Here is a 16,951-nt window from a genome sequence, read left to right as displayed (position 1 = left end):
AGAATCATATGTACATATTAAAAAAATAACAGAATACTGAACTAGTCTATCATCTCAGTCCTTGCCTGCCACCCCTCCAAGCAGTGGCAGTAGATTTTTTTTTTAAGTTAAGCTTCTACTTTACTTCTAGGGGAAAAAAAACAAAAGTAACACAGCAATTACAGCATGTTTCCAGCAATTTCAAGAACCACCTTACATCACTTCCAGATTTTCTGCAGAAGTGAAATAATGGAGTGAATGATGTCAAGCAAATGATGTCACATCTCCAGCCTCCAAACCTCCCACTACATATCCTGGCACCCCAAAGAAAATGAATTTTCAGAATTAAATTTTAGTAAATGGTTCAACCCTACTTTCAAGATTTGAAAGTCTGACTTCAATACCGGGAAAATTGGTGGAAACCATTATAAAAGAAAGAATTAGTAGACACACTGATGAACAAAAGTTATTGAGAAAGGCTCAGTATGGGTTCTGTAAGGGAACATCTTGTCTCACTAATCTGTTCTTTGAGGGGGTAAACAAACATGTGGACAAAGGAAACTCAATAGATGTTTTTTACCTTGACTTTCAGAAAGCTTTCAGAAAGCTTTTGACAAAGTTCCTCATCAAAGGCTCCTTAGGAAGCTTGAGAGTCATGGGGTAAAAGGACAGGTCCTCTTGTGGACCTAGGTGGTTGACCTAGAACAGCAGAGACAGTCAGTTAGGCACATGGATAAGACTCCCAGGGACCTGTTAGATGTGTTCCACTCCAAGATTGTCAGCCCTGCTGCTGTCAGGAAGCATGAGGGTCAAAGGGAAACATGGCATTGTGATGATAAAAATGGGAATGTTCCCTCAGAAGGGACCCCTTCTTCAGTTGGTGAACAGATATTCTTTTGCACCAAGGAGCTATCCCTGGTCAGGGAGAGAATCTTAGTAGTCGATGATATGATTCTTAGACATGTAGATAGATGGGCTACAAAACCACCTACTGACTGCATGGTGATTTGCCTGCCTGGGGTGGATGTAGCAGACATTACTCATGGTCTAGATAGGCTGGTAGATAGTGCTGGAGAGAAGTCGGTGGCCATGATATACGTTGGCACCAATGCTATTGGGAAATGTTATTGTGTGGTTTTGAAGGAAAAAAATAGGTTTCTAGGCAGGAGCCTCAAGGCCTTTTCAGAAGTACTACCTGTTCAACTCACAGACCAGATAGGCAGGCACAAATTAGGAGTCTCAAAGGTGGCAGAGCAGTTTTTAAACTAAATCTTGGGGGAAAGCCAACAGGAGATGAAATATCTCTGGTTCTGGAGGACTCATCTTAAAGAGATGAAGGTTAGCTGTTACTTTTCTACCGGGTAATGGATCAGAGTTGTCCACTGAGATGGTGACAAACAGAATGGACTGCCTTCCAGAGTCTCGAGGCGGCAGGAGGAAGGTTCCGGGCCTAGCTTGCCTGGGAAATTATAGATGTTTGTACACAAATGCTAGAAGTGTTCAAAGTAAAATTGGTGAGTTGGAATGTTTAGTGTTGGGAGAAAACATAGACATTGTGAGAATTTCAGAAACTTGGTGGAATGAGGAGAACCAGTGGGACAGGGTGATTCCTGGATATAAGTTATATCGAAAGGATAGGGAGAGAAGGGTTGGAGGTGGGGTGGCTCTGTATGTCAGAGAGGGCATATGGTCCAGTAGGACTGAGGTCAGAGAATTAGATTCCCTTCTAGAAATGCTTTGGGTTGAAATAGAGGGCGCAAAAGGAAATTTAACTATGGGAGTTTGTTATCGCCCACCAAATCATAAGATAGAGGACAACTATAATATGATGGAAGGCTTAAAGATAGTGGCTAGATGTAAAAACTGTGTCATCATAGGTGATTTTAACTACCCACAGATTGATTGCGTCAATATGTGCTCTGATTGAGAGAAAGAGATTGAGTTTCTAGATGCTCTCAATCACTGTGCTACGGAGCAGATGGTCTCTGAACCTACCAGGGGTGGGGTGATCCTGGATTTGGTCCTAAATAATGCCCAAGACTTGATGAAAGATGTAAAAGTGATCGCACCACTTGGGAGCAGTGATCATAACGTTATTGATTTCAACATTTGTATAAATAGAGAGTTGCCCCAAAAGACCAGCACAACCACGTTTAACTTTAAAAGGGGTAAATTCTCTGAGATGAGGAGGCAAGTGAAGAGGAAACTGAAAGGAAAGGTAAATACAATCAAAACCCTTGGGGAAGCTTGGAGACTATTTAAAACTACAATCCTAGAAGCTCAGATAAAATATATATCCCAAGTTAGGAAAGGCACAAACAGGTATAAAAGAAGGCCTGCATGGTTAACAAACAAAGTAATGGAAGCTATAAAAGGTAAGAAGGACTCCTTTAAGCGGTGGAAAGCTAGTCCAAGTGATATTAATAAAAGGGAACACAGACAGTGGCAAATCAAATGCAAGACTGTGATCAGGCAGGCAAAAAGGGACTGAGCATATTGCAAAAAACATAAAGACCAACAATAAAAATTTCTTCAAATATATTAGAAGCAGGAAACCAGCCAGGGAGGCAGTGGGGCCCTTGGATGGCCAAGGGGTCAAAGGATTACTGATGGACGATAGGGAAATGGCTGAGAAGCTAAATGCATTTTTTGCCTCCGTCTTCACTGTGGAAGACAAGAAGTGTTTGCCTACTCCGGAACCACTTATATTGGAAGTGGTGTTGATAGACCTGAGTCAGATTGAGGTGACAAGAAAGGATGTCCTACAACTGATAGACGAATTAAAAACTAATAAGTCACCAGGTCCGGATGGCATACATCCAAGAGTTCTGAAAGAATTTAAAGTTGAACTTGTGGATCTTCTGACTAAAATATGTAATCTTTCATTGAAATCTGCCTTCATTCCGGAGGACTAGAAGGTAGCAAATGTCACCCCCATCTTTAAAAAGGGTTCCAGAGGAGATCCGGGAAACTACAGTCCAGTAAGTCTAACTTCAATACCGGGAAAGTTGGTAGAAACCATTATCAAGGACAGAATGAGTAGGCAGATTGATGAACATGAGTTTTTGAGAAAGACTCAGCATGGGTTCTGTAAGGGAAGATCTTGCCTCACTAGCCTGTTACATTTCTTTGAGGGGGTGAACAAACATGTGGACAAAGGAGACCCAATAGATATTGTTTACCTTGACTTCCAGAAAGCTTTTGATAAAGTTCCTCATCAAAGGCTCCTTAGTAAGCTCGAGAGTCATGGAGTAAAAGGACAGGTCCTCTTGTGGATCAAAAACTGGCTAATTAATAGGAAGCGGAGAGTGAGTATAAATGGGCAGTCTTTGCAGTGGAGGACGGTAAGCAGTGGAGTGCTGCAGGGCTCAGTACTGGGTCCCATGCTCTTTAAGTTGTTCATAAATGATTTGGAGTTGGGAGTAAGCAGTGAAGTGGCCAAGTTTGAAGATGACACTAAATTTTTCAGGGTAGTGAGAACCAGAGAGGATGGTGAGGCACTCCAAAGGGATCTGTTGAGACTGGGCGAGTGAGCGTCAACGTAGCAATTGAGGTTCAATGTGGCCAAGTGCAAAGTAATGCACATTGGTGCCAAGAATCCCAGCTACAAATACAAGTTGATGGGGTGTGAACTGGCAGAGACTGACCAAGAGAGATATCTTGGGGTCGTGGTAGACAACTCACTGAAAATGTCAAGTCAGTGTGTGACTGCAATAAAAAGGCCAATGCCATGCTAGCAATAATTGGGAAGGGAATTGAAAACAAATCAGTCAGTATCATAATTTTTGTTGTTTAGTCGCACAGTCAAGTCTGACTCTTTGCGACCCCAAAGACAAAGTCACGCAAAGCCCTCCTGTCTTCCACCATCCTCTGAAGTCTGCTCAAATTCATGTTAGTTACATCAGTAACACTGTCCAATCATCTAATCTTTTGCCATCCCCTTCTTCTTTAGCCTTCTGTCTTTTCCAGCATCAGGATCTTCTCCAGTGAGTAATCCCATTTGGTGGCCAATCGATGGTGTGGCCTCATTTGTAGTACTGTGTACAGTTCTGGTCACCACTCCTGAAAAAAGATATTATAGCATTGGAAAAAGTGCAGAAAGGGGCAACTAGAATGATTAAAGGGTTGGAACACTTCCCCTATAAAGAAAGGTTAAAACGCTTGGGGCTCTTTAGCTTGGAGAAACGTCGACTGAGGGGTGACATGATTATGCATGGGATAGAGAAGGTAGAGAAAGAAGTACTCTTCTCCCTTTCTCACAATATGAGAACCTGTGGACATTCAATGAAATTGCTGAGCAGTCAGATTGGAACTGATAAAGGGAAGTACTTATTCACCCAAAGGGTAATTAACACATGGAATTCACTCCCACAGGAGGTGGCGGCGGCTGCCAGCATAGACAGTTTCAAGAGGGGATTGGATAAACATATGGAGCAGAGGTCCATCAGTGGCTACTAGCCACAGCATATTTATGGAATTCTCTGTCTGGGGCAGTGATGCTCTGTATTCTTGGTGCTTGGGGGGGCAACAGTGGGAGGGCTCCTGATGGCGCCTGGTTTTTACCGTTTAAACAATTTTATTGATAACATAAGGTAAAAATTTCTGTTAATAACTTCTTTTCATCTATCCCATATGCTTCTTTCTAATCACCCCTCCCCCCGTTACTTGACCCCTGCCAGTGTTATTTACTCAAAATACAAACATTAAAAGATACCCTTAATTACTAAGAACTAAAATTAATATTCTTCTTTCTTCTAAAGTTTAATCATTATCAAAAATTGTCCAAAGTCCTTTCCACTCGTCTTCTACATACTTCTAAATTTTTCCCACTCCCTTTTAAAATCTTCTAAATCATAAGCCGTTTTCGCACTAGCGTTTACTCCGGCGTAGCACCCCATTTACCTCTGGATCTTTTCCTGGTTTTCCCACCTGTTGCTCCGGCGCTGCAGTTTGCTCCGGCGCTGCAGGGGTTTCACGCCGGAGTATCTAGATCCACCTCCTTCCGGAGTTTTTGAAAACCTCCGGATCCACACCGGATTCACTTCTCGGAGTTTGCTGTGGGAAATCCATCCACGCCGGATCGACTGCTTTGTGGGCGTCACCCTCTCCCTTTCCGTCCTCCCACCCCATCCACCCCCTTGGCTAATCATCAGCCTTTCGTGGCGCTTCCCCAAAGTGCCGGCACGGCCATTTTTTTTTTAAACTTCACAGTTTTGCGTAATAGCGATATTTCGAAATTAACAAATAGAAAAAAAACCCCTCCTGGAATAGCCTCAATTGCCACTTCAATTGGTTTCGTTAGAATTTTTTTTTATTATTATTGACTTTAGTTGCGTTATTTCACTGTTGCATTATCTCGATAATGCGAAAACGACCATTCTTGGGGGGGGGAATCTAGTGCTGGTGCGGGCCAAAGCGTTCATGTGTGTGTGTTTTAAAAAGGGAATGCCTCCCTCAGCTGTGCCACCAGGATTTCTGGACCTGCACAAAATCGCCATGTATAAAATGGGAAGTTGGAGTCCTGCATTCTTCTCCCTGCCTACTTTCCGCTCGGTTAGAAAACAGACGCGAGCTCGCTCTTCACACGCGCCACAGAAGGGGAAGGAGAGAATGGGGCGGGGGGGGGGGAGCTCTGGCAGCAGGAATCAGTCAGGTCCCCGTTGCAAGCGCCAGCCGGGGAGGGGAAAGAGAGCAGAGGAAATCCCAGCTTCGCCACCCGGGAGGGAGCGAGGCTGGGAAAGGAAGAAGCTGCCACACACACACACACACACAAACCCCTCGATTTCTCTCTCTTCGTTATTGCGATATTTCGCAACTTCAGAATTTGGGGGGGGGGGAATCTAGTGCTAGGATTCTCCACTGTGAATGCTTCTGTTAATACATAAAGGGCTGTGGAGGATTCTACAGCTGCAGCCAATCCATAAGCAGCAGCAGCACACGTGATGCGGTTTGTCCACAAAAAGAAGGGGAGGGAACAGCTGTGCCTGCTCCGATGTTACGTTAGTACGTTAGTACGTCCTTACGCAACCAGACTTGCGCTTAAAAAAAAAATGATTGACAGGGCATCGAACTCAAGTCGATGCCAGTGGGAAAACGATTTGAGCCGGGGCTTCAGGGAAGGCGACTCCGCAAAGAGTCACTAGTGCGAAAACGAGAAAAATGATCCGGACATAATTGCGCCGCGGAATAAGGGGAGCAAACACTAAGTGCGAAAACGACCATAGTCTCTTAAAGTTCTTGTTAATTTGTCCATCTCACTCCATGTCATAACTTTTACAATCCAATCCCATTTTTCTGGTATTTTTTCTTGCTTCCATAACTGTGCATATAGTGTCCTAGCAGCTGAAAGCAAGTACCAAATCATAGTTCTATCTTCTTTTGGAAATTTTTCCATTTGTAATCCCAACAGAAAAGTCTCTGCAGCCTTCTTGAATTCATATCCCAACATCCTAGAAATTTCTTGTTGGATCATCTGCCAATACTTTTTCGCTCTTTCACAAGTCCACCACATATGGTAGAAAGAACCTTCATGTTTTTTGCATTTTCAACATCTGTCTGGCATCTTGTTATTCAACTTTGCCAACTTTTTAGGAGTCATATACCATCTATACATCATTTTAAAACAGTTCTCTTTAATACTCTGACATGTTGAAAGTTTCATAGAGTTCTTCCATAAATATTCCCATGTATCCATCTGTATTTCTTTATTTACATTTATTGCCCATTTAATCATTTGAGATTTCACTACTTCATCTTCTGTAGACCATTTTAAAAGTAACTTATACGTTTTTGAAATTAATTTTTCATTATCTCCAAGCAGAACTTTTTCCATTTCTGTTTGCTCTCGTCTTATTCTTTCAGTATTAATATCATTTTCCACCAAACTCTTTATTTGTTGCATTTGAAACCAATCGTATTTGTTATTCAACTCCACAGCAGTTTTCAATTCTATTTTGCCACTTTGTATTTTTAATAGTTGATTGTATGACATCCATTTTTCCTCACCTGTCTCAGCTGTTATTTTTATCACTTCTGCTGGCACTATCCATAATGGTTTTCTTTCATCACCATATTTTTTATATTTCATCCAGGTATTCAACAAATTATTTCTTATATAATGGTGAGAGAAAAAACTATCCATCTTTTTCTTCCCATAATACATATAAGCGTGCCAGACGAATTTATTTCCATGACCTTCCAACACTAAAAGTTTTTTATTCAGCAGCGTCACCCAATCTTTTATCCACACTAAACAAACTGCTTCATGATATAATCTTAAATCTGGTAATTGGAATCCTCCTCTTTCTTTAGCATCTATTAAAACTTTCATTTTAATCCTTGGTTTCTTCCCAGCCCATACAAATTCTGAAATCTTCCTTTGCCATTTGTTAAATTGTTTGCTGTCTTTCACAATCGGAATAGTTTGAAACAAATACATTATTCACGGCAAAATATTCATCTTAATTGCAGCTATTCTTCCAAGCAATGATAAGTTAAGCTTATTCCATTTTGTCATATCTTCATCCATTTTACGCCATAGCTTTTCATAGTTATTTTTGAACAGGTCAATATTCTTCATTGTTATTTCCACACCCAAATATTTTACTTTAGAGGTAACTTCACATCCTGTTAGTCTCTGCAACTCCTTTTATTTATTTACTTGCATATTTTACGTAAAATTTTTGATTTTTCTTTATTAACATAAAATCCTGCCAGTTCTTCATAGTCTTGTATTTTAGCTTACAACAAAGGTGTTACTTGTGTAGGATTTTCATTTATAAACATATCATCTGCAAATGCTCTATATTTGTAAATAAATCCTTTAACTCTCAACCCTTCTATTTCTTTATCATCTTGCATTTGCATCAATAAAATTTCAAAAGTCATTATAAACAACAAAGGTGAAAGCGGACAACACCTTTAAATAATTTAGCATAGTACTTGAAAAATTCTCTATTTATTCCTTCTTGATCTACCATCTCTCTTCCATCAACCACAATTTTATTAATAATTTTACTTCCTCTCTTTTTCTTCAGTTGTCAGGCCAAATACTTTCTAGGTTTATTCGCTCCCTCAAAGGACTTCTGTTGTAATTTTTTTCAAATTCCATTACAATTCCTTATTTAACAAATGTCTCATTTGTGCTTGTAGTATTGTAATCTCCCTTATAATTTTCTTTTTCCCTGGCCTTTTCCTCAGTTCTCCTTCTTTTTTCTTTATTTCATTTTGAATGTCCAACATCTGTTTTTCCTTTGCCCTTTTGTCCTTATTGTTTAATGTAATCAATATTCCTCTCATTATGGCTTTATAAGCATCCCACACCATCTGAAATTCTATATCATCTTTATCATTTATTTGGAAGAAAGCTTTAGTATCATTTTCTAGAGATGTCACTAATTCTTTATTTTGTAGTAAATCATTTAATCTCCATCTTCTTATTTTTTTAGACAATTTTGTAATCCATAATATTGGGTTATGATCTGCACCTATCTTTGGTAAGATCTCTATTTTCTTAGTTATAAGGCCTAAGTCCTTTGTACCCCATAACATGTCAATTCTGGAAAAAGTATTATATCTTGCTGAAAAAAATGTATAATCTCATACTTCAGGATTAAAGTTTCTCCATATGACTTCCAAATTTTCTTGTTTAACCAGTTCAAAGAAGGATTTTGGCAATTTTCCTTCTTTATTGTTATTTTTTTCCCCAGATCTGTCCAATGTATTCTAAATTGTTCCATTAAAGTCTCCCATAATCATGACCTGGTCATATGTCACTTCATCAAATTGTTTTATAATGTCTTTAAAAAAATCTTTTGCACCATTTGGTGCAAAAAAGTCCCAATAATAAGGGGTTTTTTTGCATTTATTATTACTTCTACTGCCACAAATCTTCCATATTTATCTTTAAATATTATTTTTGGGTCCAGTTCTTGTTTAATATAAAAAATTACACCCATTTTCTTCTGTTCAGCCAATGAAAAAAAATTCCAGTCCCAATTGTTTATTCCACAAAAATTTATAATCCTTTTGTTTAATATGAACTTCTTGTAAGCAAATTATATTACAGTTTTGTTTTTTAATCCAATGAAATTTTGCCTTTCTTTTTTGTGGTGAATTTAGTCCATTTACATTCCAAGATAATAATTTATAATCCATCATGGTGCAAATTCTTTATTCTCTTCATAAAATTTATGCAGCTCCTGTGTATTTGTAATTGTAATCCTTCTTCCTTATAGCTCAAAGCTCAAACCTTCAGGTATTATCCATCTATACCTCATTCCATTGTCATGTAGTTTTTCTGTTAATTTCTTATATGGTCTCCTGTCATTTATCACTTGTCTTGGCAATTCTTTCATTATTCTTACTCTGCTTCCTCCCACTATCAATGTCTTTTCAAAATATTTATTCAAGATTTCCCCCACCATTTCTTTTGTCATATATCTTATAACCACATCTCTTGGTAAGTTATTTTTCTTGGCATATGATGAATTCACTCTATACATATAATCATACATATTTCTAGTCCCTTCAGGATCTTCCTCCAAGAAATCAGCAATTATTTTTATTACATGTTATTTTAAGTCTGTCCCTTCTTCTTCAGGTACTCCTCTCAGACGTTTTTGTGTCTCCATCAATTTACAGTCATGGATTGTTATTTTTTCTTGCATTTTTAATAAGGTGGAATCCTGGAGTTTAACTTTCCTTTTTACCTCCTGCACTTTTTTTGACACCACCATTTCTAAGCTCTTCCATTTCTTTTTTAAAGTACTCAATATCTTTTTAAAGTTCTTTTTTGCAAGCATTTATCATCTTTTCCAACCCTTTCATCATCCTAGCTTCCATTGCTTGCAACTGATCTTGCATCTTCTCCAATGAGGCAGCCCTTGCACGGGTTACCTTTGACATTAAGAAAACAGCTAAAAATTTGATATCACCAAATTAAATTTCAACTATCAGGTTTGATAGATTAGAACTTGTCCTTTCAAATGAGCCTAATTTCGCCACCCTCCGACCTTCCCAGGCTCAGATATTAATTTTTTAAAAATTTAGCCTGCCAGTAATGGCCGCCGATGTTTTTCTATGGTAATACAATCCTAGAATAGGTCCACGTCTTCAATAGTTACTTCCTGCTTTCCTTGCCCCGTCCCATTTTCACTGGTAACAAAGTCTCACGATACTTGACGTATTTCCTGTGTTAACTGTAGAAACTGCAGATCCTGATGATGGTGCTTTCACTCCATGACCGCAGGTAGACAAAACAATAAATTCCTTTCCAATTTTTAACACTGCCCTTAATTTAACAAAGTCCAAAATTCACCCCTTCTCCTCTTCTTCTTCCAAGCTTTCAAACTTTCTCTTTCCCACCTTCTAATATTATTTTTTTTTTTGCTTTAAAATAGTCCCGGAATGGTAGATAACAATCAGTACTTTTTTCTAAGGTTATCCAGATCAACACTGGTCTCGTACAGCATCAGATGTTTAGCAGTCTCAAAGAAGATCAGGATCTTGTCAAGCTTATGTCAAATAAATGGCTCTGTAAGCTTCTGCAGATGATGAATATACAACTCTTCTCCGGGGATCCCTCAAAGCCTCAAAGGAGTCCCCCCCCCCCGGGACTCCCTTTTAGCCAAGGTAAATCACCTCAAAGTTTCCTGTGTATATCTTGGACTAATCTCTCACTGAGAAAAGTAGGCAGAAGGCAAAAATTTGCCCTTTACTACCCTGAACAGAAGCTCCAGTCTGCCCCCCTTAGAGAGGCAGGTCAGCTCAGCATTCTCCAAATCCCGAAAGTCCTCTGGTGTTGACTGTTTTTTTGGCTACTTCGTGACACAGAATGTTGGATTGGATGGGGCATTGGTCTGATCCAATATGGCTTCTCTTATGTTAAACAGGAAAGGCTAGATCAGATAGTACATCAGTTATTGTTCAGAACAAACATTCCTCCTTATGTGGAAGTAAGGATGGTGTAAGCAATTTCTACATTACATAAGAATAAGAAAATATATCAGTGCTGCTCATTTTTCAGTGCTAAAACTTATGCAATGACATGTAAAAGCTTTGAATCATCTTTGAAATCTGTGCAAGATGCTGTGAATCTGAGTTAGTCTCTTGAATGAACACAATTTACCATTTTTGAATACAAAGCCTAGTTGAGTGCATCTTTCCTTTGATCAATCCCCTGCTAACAGCATTAAAGGCTGAATGTAGTGTTTATGTTGCCAGGTCACTGAATACAAAGTAATGATATGAACAAATTGTGGATCATCTGTGGGGCAACAGATGTTTCCTAGCAAGATGTTCATTTTTTAAGGTAGAATAATGAATGACACCAAGGGTGAGTGGCACAACTAACCAAACTAAGGTAAGAGATAAGAATTCTACTCTGGTGCATGAAGATATTTCAAGAGCATTTTTATATGTGGGTCTTAAAGTCATCATTTCCCCCAGCATTTCACCATTATGGTGTTATGTTATGCTGTTAGCCATCAGCTGCATGCTGTTTACTGCCTGTGTCTGTAAGATTGTATACTGTGCTGCTCCTGTTTTGTAATCTGTGTTTTTGTAATATTACTTTAACTCTGTTGTTATTGTTGTAAGCCGCCCTGAGCCCACTTGTGGGGCGGGGCAGGATATAAATCTAAAAATTAAATTAAATTAAATTAAAGAAATTTTGCTTAAATTGGTTTGTAACACAATGAAAAGCCAGAATGAATGTTTGGTTTACAAATACTGCTTGTTGGCTCTCTGCTCCACATCAACAATGATCATTCATTTAGTTATATAGCATAGGAAAGGATCAAAGGAAATGTAATCCTCACATCTGACAGTGGACAAACAAGTCAGCGTGCCTTCACCTTGACTGCACTGGACATGTGTTGGGTGAGTTCATATGTTCATATCTGTTTTTGCATCAACAGCATGTCTTACATGTTCCAGCACACAAAAATCTTGTGGACTGGAACATGTGACGAATAATTTTTCTTCTTGCCTGACAATTTATAATGTGAGCAGAAACAGAACAGGTAGGCCAGGAAGCAAGAGAGGAAGCAATTATTCATCTTAAATGAACATATGAAAACATATTCATAAATACAGGGTAGTACAAACGTCAGCAAATATATCTAGGGAGACCCCCACAGGGAAATTAGGGAATGAATTATTTTCTCTCTTATAGTATTGTGAAAGACTTTCTAAATTCATGTGCATTTAAAGACATACTGAAATGTGCATTTAAAGACATACTGAAAAGCTTCAGGAATGCTAGAGTTTGATTTTTAAAAAGACTTCAAAAATACAAGTCTCACAAAGTATATCACATACAACATTAGTTGCCAGATGGGACTAGACACAATTATTTTCATGAGAGTCAGATAGGTATAGTGAAAATATTGAACTGTTGTAGGAGAGATCTGAGTTCAAATCCCCACTCAGCTATGGAAGTTCACTGGGTGACTTTGGGGCTGTCACTCTGTCTCAATCTAATATACCTCACAGGGTTGCTGTGGAAAAAAATGGGGCAGAAAAAATAATGTTCATTATCCTGAGCTTATTGGAGAAAGTGCAAATAAAAATGTAGCAGATTTAAAATAGATCACCATGTAACATATGTTAACGTGTATGAGTAAACTACACAAGGATAAAAACCATTGCAAAATAAATCATATGGACCATAAGAAGTCAGGTATTTGCCATCTGTGATATGATATAACCAAGTATCATCATTATATTGCATTACAATGCATTAAATGATTATAATTATATAAAGAAATACAAAAATATTCATAAATGCTAGGAAAGGTGCTCTGTATATTAATGTTGGAGGGAGAGGTGTTCCATTTTCATGACATGCATTTGTCTTAGGGATGGGCACAAACCAGGAAAATGGTGGTTCATGTTGGTCCGTGGTTTGTTTAATTACACAAACCATGGACCAAGAATTTACATGAACTTTTCAATTTCCTGAACTGGTTCATGGCTTGTTTGGTTCATTTGATTCAAGAGACAGTAGAACAGCTCTCTAATGAGTTAGAAATGCCAAACTCACAGGGAGTCTTCAGCAAGCTTTCATCCACCCGCCCTCAAAGTTTGGTGAAGTTTGGATTTGGGATGTCCAAGTTATAGCCCCCCAAAACAGGTACCCCCAGGAAAGCTCAGCTTTAACTTCAGATTTGGTCCCTGAAACCACAGCAAGGAACACCTTCCCTGCTGGGAGAAGTTTAAAAAATTGTCCCACTGTGTGGAGGAAAGAGGAGTCCCTCAAAGCCTCCCCTAAATCAGCCACACAGCAAAAAAAAAAAAAGATTCTTCTGCTGTCATGACAACTAACTCTCCCTCTTTGGGCTGCAGTGTGAAAGCGGCTGAGTCACAGTGTGGTATTATACTGGTATATAATCTGCTTCCATACAGCAGAATAGGAGCTCTGTGGTTGATTCCCAGAGCTGCCAGTCAAGGTATGGACAACTGCTTTGAGGTTTCTAGGGCTCTCTGAAAGTTCACCCCCCAGCATTGCCTAGAAATTGATTCAATCGCTGCCAGGCTGTCTGGAGAACAATCCACAAAAATGAATCACCCAAACCTCCATGGAAAAAAGGCAGTTCCATTTTTTTTGATTCGGGAATGACACAACCAAATTAACTATTTCATAATGAACCACAAACAGCTGGGTTCATGCTCAAACCATGCTTTGTTTTTCAGTTTGTGCCTATCCCTAATTTCTCTTTTTGTTTTAATTTGTTGTCTATTCCACTCTGAACCCCAACCCATTGGTTTATATGCTTACTATAACCTTTCCACTATAAACGTTGTCACATTACATGCGTACATGCATACACACACATACAAGGCTTATCCACATTTTCATTGCCCTTGCTTGTGTATTCCTGTTGTTTTGGCTTAAAAGAATGTTTTGTATGTGCAGTTTTTCCATGCAGTTGTCAATGTGATATCACATAGCTTTATGTCTGGCATATCTCCCTGTAGATTTAAACTGAAGGTTTTTATGTGCTACATAGACTTTTTATGGGGTGGTTTGCCATTACCTTCCCCAGTCATTTACACTTTATCCCCAGCAAGCTGGGTACTTATTTTACTGACCTCAGAAGGATGGAAGGCTGAGTCAACCATGAGCCAGCTACCTGAACCCAGCTTCTGCCAGGATCAAACTCAGGTCGTTGTGAATAGAGTTTGAACTGCAGTTCTACAGGTTACCACTCTGTGCCATGGGTACATAAAAATATGTAATAGCAAATCAACCACTAGAGGAAGCAAAACACATGTGAAACAGACCCACTCCCCAAGCAAGAGCAGCACACAAGCAATGAAAATGAGAATGCAGGGAAGTCCAAACAGTCCTGGAGAACAAAATGCCTGTACAGTCCTAAATACAGTTACAGATTTCTAATCCCACTGATTTCTGTGGATTTTGAAAGGAATAACAGTGCTTAGGATAGCAAGTTAGTCATTCTTTTTTCTCTGTTCTGTCAGAAGTCCAGCACAGGAGAGGGCAATTGATGAAAATCACTTCCTTTGCCAACTGAGGCCAACATCAGTAGCATTCAGCTGCTTCTCCATTCTTTTCCCCACTATACTGCAGATTTTTCCAAGATTAGATCTGTTTTGATTTTCTGTGAAAGAAGAAGAAAAGAAGAAATTAGATTTATACATGACTCTTCACTACCCAAAGGAGTTTCAGAATGACTTACAATCTCCTTTCCCTTCCCCTCCCCACAACAGACACCCTGTGAGATAGGTGGGGCTTAGAGCTCTGACAGAAACTGATCTTTCCAAAACAGCTTCTGACAATGTTATGACCAACCCAAGGTCACTCCAGGAGTTGCATGTGGAGGAGTGGAGAATCAAATCCAGTTCTTCCAGATAAGAGTCTGCACACTTTAACCACTATGCCAAACTGGCTCTCCTACACCAAAGCACAATCTCTGCATTTTGTGGATGGTAATTCTGCAACTATTTTGTAATCAGTATTTGCCCCAGCCTCACAGCCTGTATAGTTTCAAATAATGAGAATAGGACCCATGCTTATATGGTATCACAAAGCCTTCCCCAAACCTAATAGCAGTGTTTGGTAGAAAATTGCATTCTTGTTTGATGGCAAGAGTTATAGGAACATAAGCATCCTCTGGTTGGCTGATATCCTTATCAGGTACACAATTCATATACTGTAAGGAAATACTTAGGGAGTTCACTTTTGCTAATTTGAAGCCATTGGGAAACTCATATGTGCCTCAGGGTGGTGAGAACCAGAGAGGATTGTGAGGAACTCCAAAGGGATCTGTTGAGGCTGGGTGAGTGGGCGTCAACATGGCAGATGCGGTTCAATGTGGCCAAGTGCAAAGTAATGCACATTGGGGCCAAGAATCCCAGCTACAAATACAAGTTGATGAGGTGTGAACTGGCAGAGACTGACCAAGAGAGAGATCTTGGGGTCATGGTAGATAACTCACTGAAAACGTCAAGACAGTGTGCGTTTGCAATAAAAAAAGGCCAACGCCATGCTGGGAATTATTAGGAAGGGAATTGAAAACAAATCAGCCAGTATCATAATGCCCCTGTATAAATCGATGGTGCGGTCTCATTTGGAGTACTGTGTGCAGTTCTGGTCGCCGCACCTCAAAAAGGATATTATAGCATTGGAGAAAGTCCAGAAAAGGGCAACTAGAATGATTAAAGGGCTGGAGCACTTTCCCTATGAAGAAAGGTTGAAACGCTTGGGGCTCTTTAGCTTGGAGAAACGTCGACTGCGGGGTGACATGATAGAGGTTTACAAGATAATGCATGGGATGGAGAAAGTAGAGAAAGAAGTACTTTTCTCCCTTTCTCACAATACAAGAACTCGTGGGCATTCGATGAAATTGCTGAGCAGACAGGTTAAAATGGATAAAAGGAAGTACTTCTTCACCCAAAGGGTGATTAACATGTGGAATTCACTGCCACAGGAGGTGGTGGCGGCCACAAGTATAGCCACCTTCAAGAAGGGTTTAGATAAAAATATGGAGCACAGGTCCATCAGTGGCTATTAGCCACAGTGTGTGTGTATATATAAAATTTTTTGCCACTGTGTGACACAGAGTGTTGGACTGGATGGGCCATTGGCCTGATTCAACATGGCTTCTCTTATGTTCTTATGCCTTAAGAAATGGGTTTTTAATAACTTACCTAATCCTAAATGCTCAGAATCACAACTACTGTATCTATCTTCCGTGCATTCCTTTAACAAGACACTGTTGACTCAAAATATAGAGGCCACTGAATTTATCCAATTACCTCCCTTTAGTCCACAAGTGACTGGGAAACAAGCTAGGTGTTACATGATACATAAGTTAGGACATGGGTTCCTGATCCAACTCACTATCACATGTATGAGCTAAGGAACTTGCCTTGAAAGCACTCCATTCAGCTGTGAAGACCTGCAAGAGGGGAAGAGAAGCTTCTGGTTCCCTTCCTGTGCTGTTTTTGCCAGGGGAACCATCCATGGTAGTGCTCTGTTTGCCCCTTTCTGTAGCTCAACATGTAGTAGAGTTGGACACACACGTTCCCACTTGTGTCAAGTATAAAGTCTGACTCTCAGTTGTTGCTTATCAGCTAGACTTCTAAATGTGAACAAACCAGGACTTCCCCAATTTTCTCTAATGACTGAAGTTTATTTTGCTGAAACAGAAGCCTTTATAATACTAATACTAATAAATTTTATTTATATCCTGCCCTCCCTGCCGAAGCGGGCTCAGGGCGGCTAACAACATATTCATATAATTATACAAGGTTTAAAATCACATTAGTCTTAAAACATTCCAATTTAAAATGAATACAAATAGATTTCAGGTGCTAATTCTGTTAATAAAATAATGGTGATAGAAGTCACCTAACATCAGTCGCTCAGCTGGCAAAGGCCATCCTGAAAAGGGTGGTCTTGCAGGCCCTGCGGAACTCGTCAAGGCTCCGCAGGGCTCGCACTTCT

This window comes from Heteronotia binoei, chromosome 4, assembly GCF_032191835.1.
Source record: "Heteronotia binoei isolate CCM8104 ecotype False Entrance Well chromosome 4, APGP_CSIRO_Hbin_v1, whole genome shotgun sequence".
NCBI classification, from domain to species: Eukaryota; Metazoa; Chordata; class Lepidosauria; order Squamata; family Gekkonidae; genus Heteronotia; species Heteronotia binoei.
The sequence above is the reverse complement of the archived record's forward strand: the minus strand, read 5'-3'. Positions refer to the sequence as shown.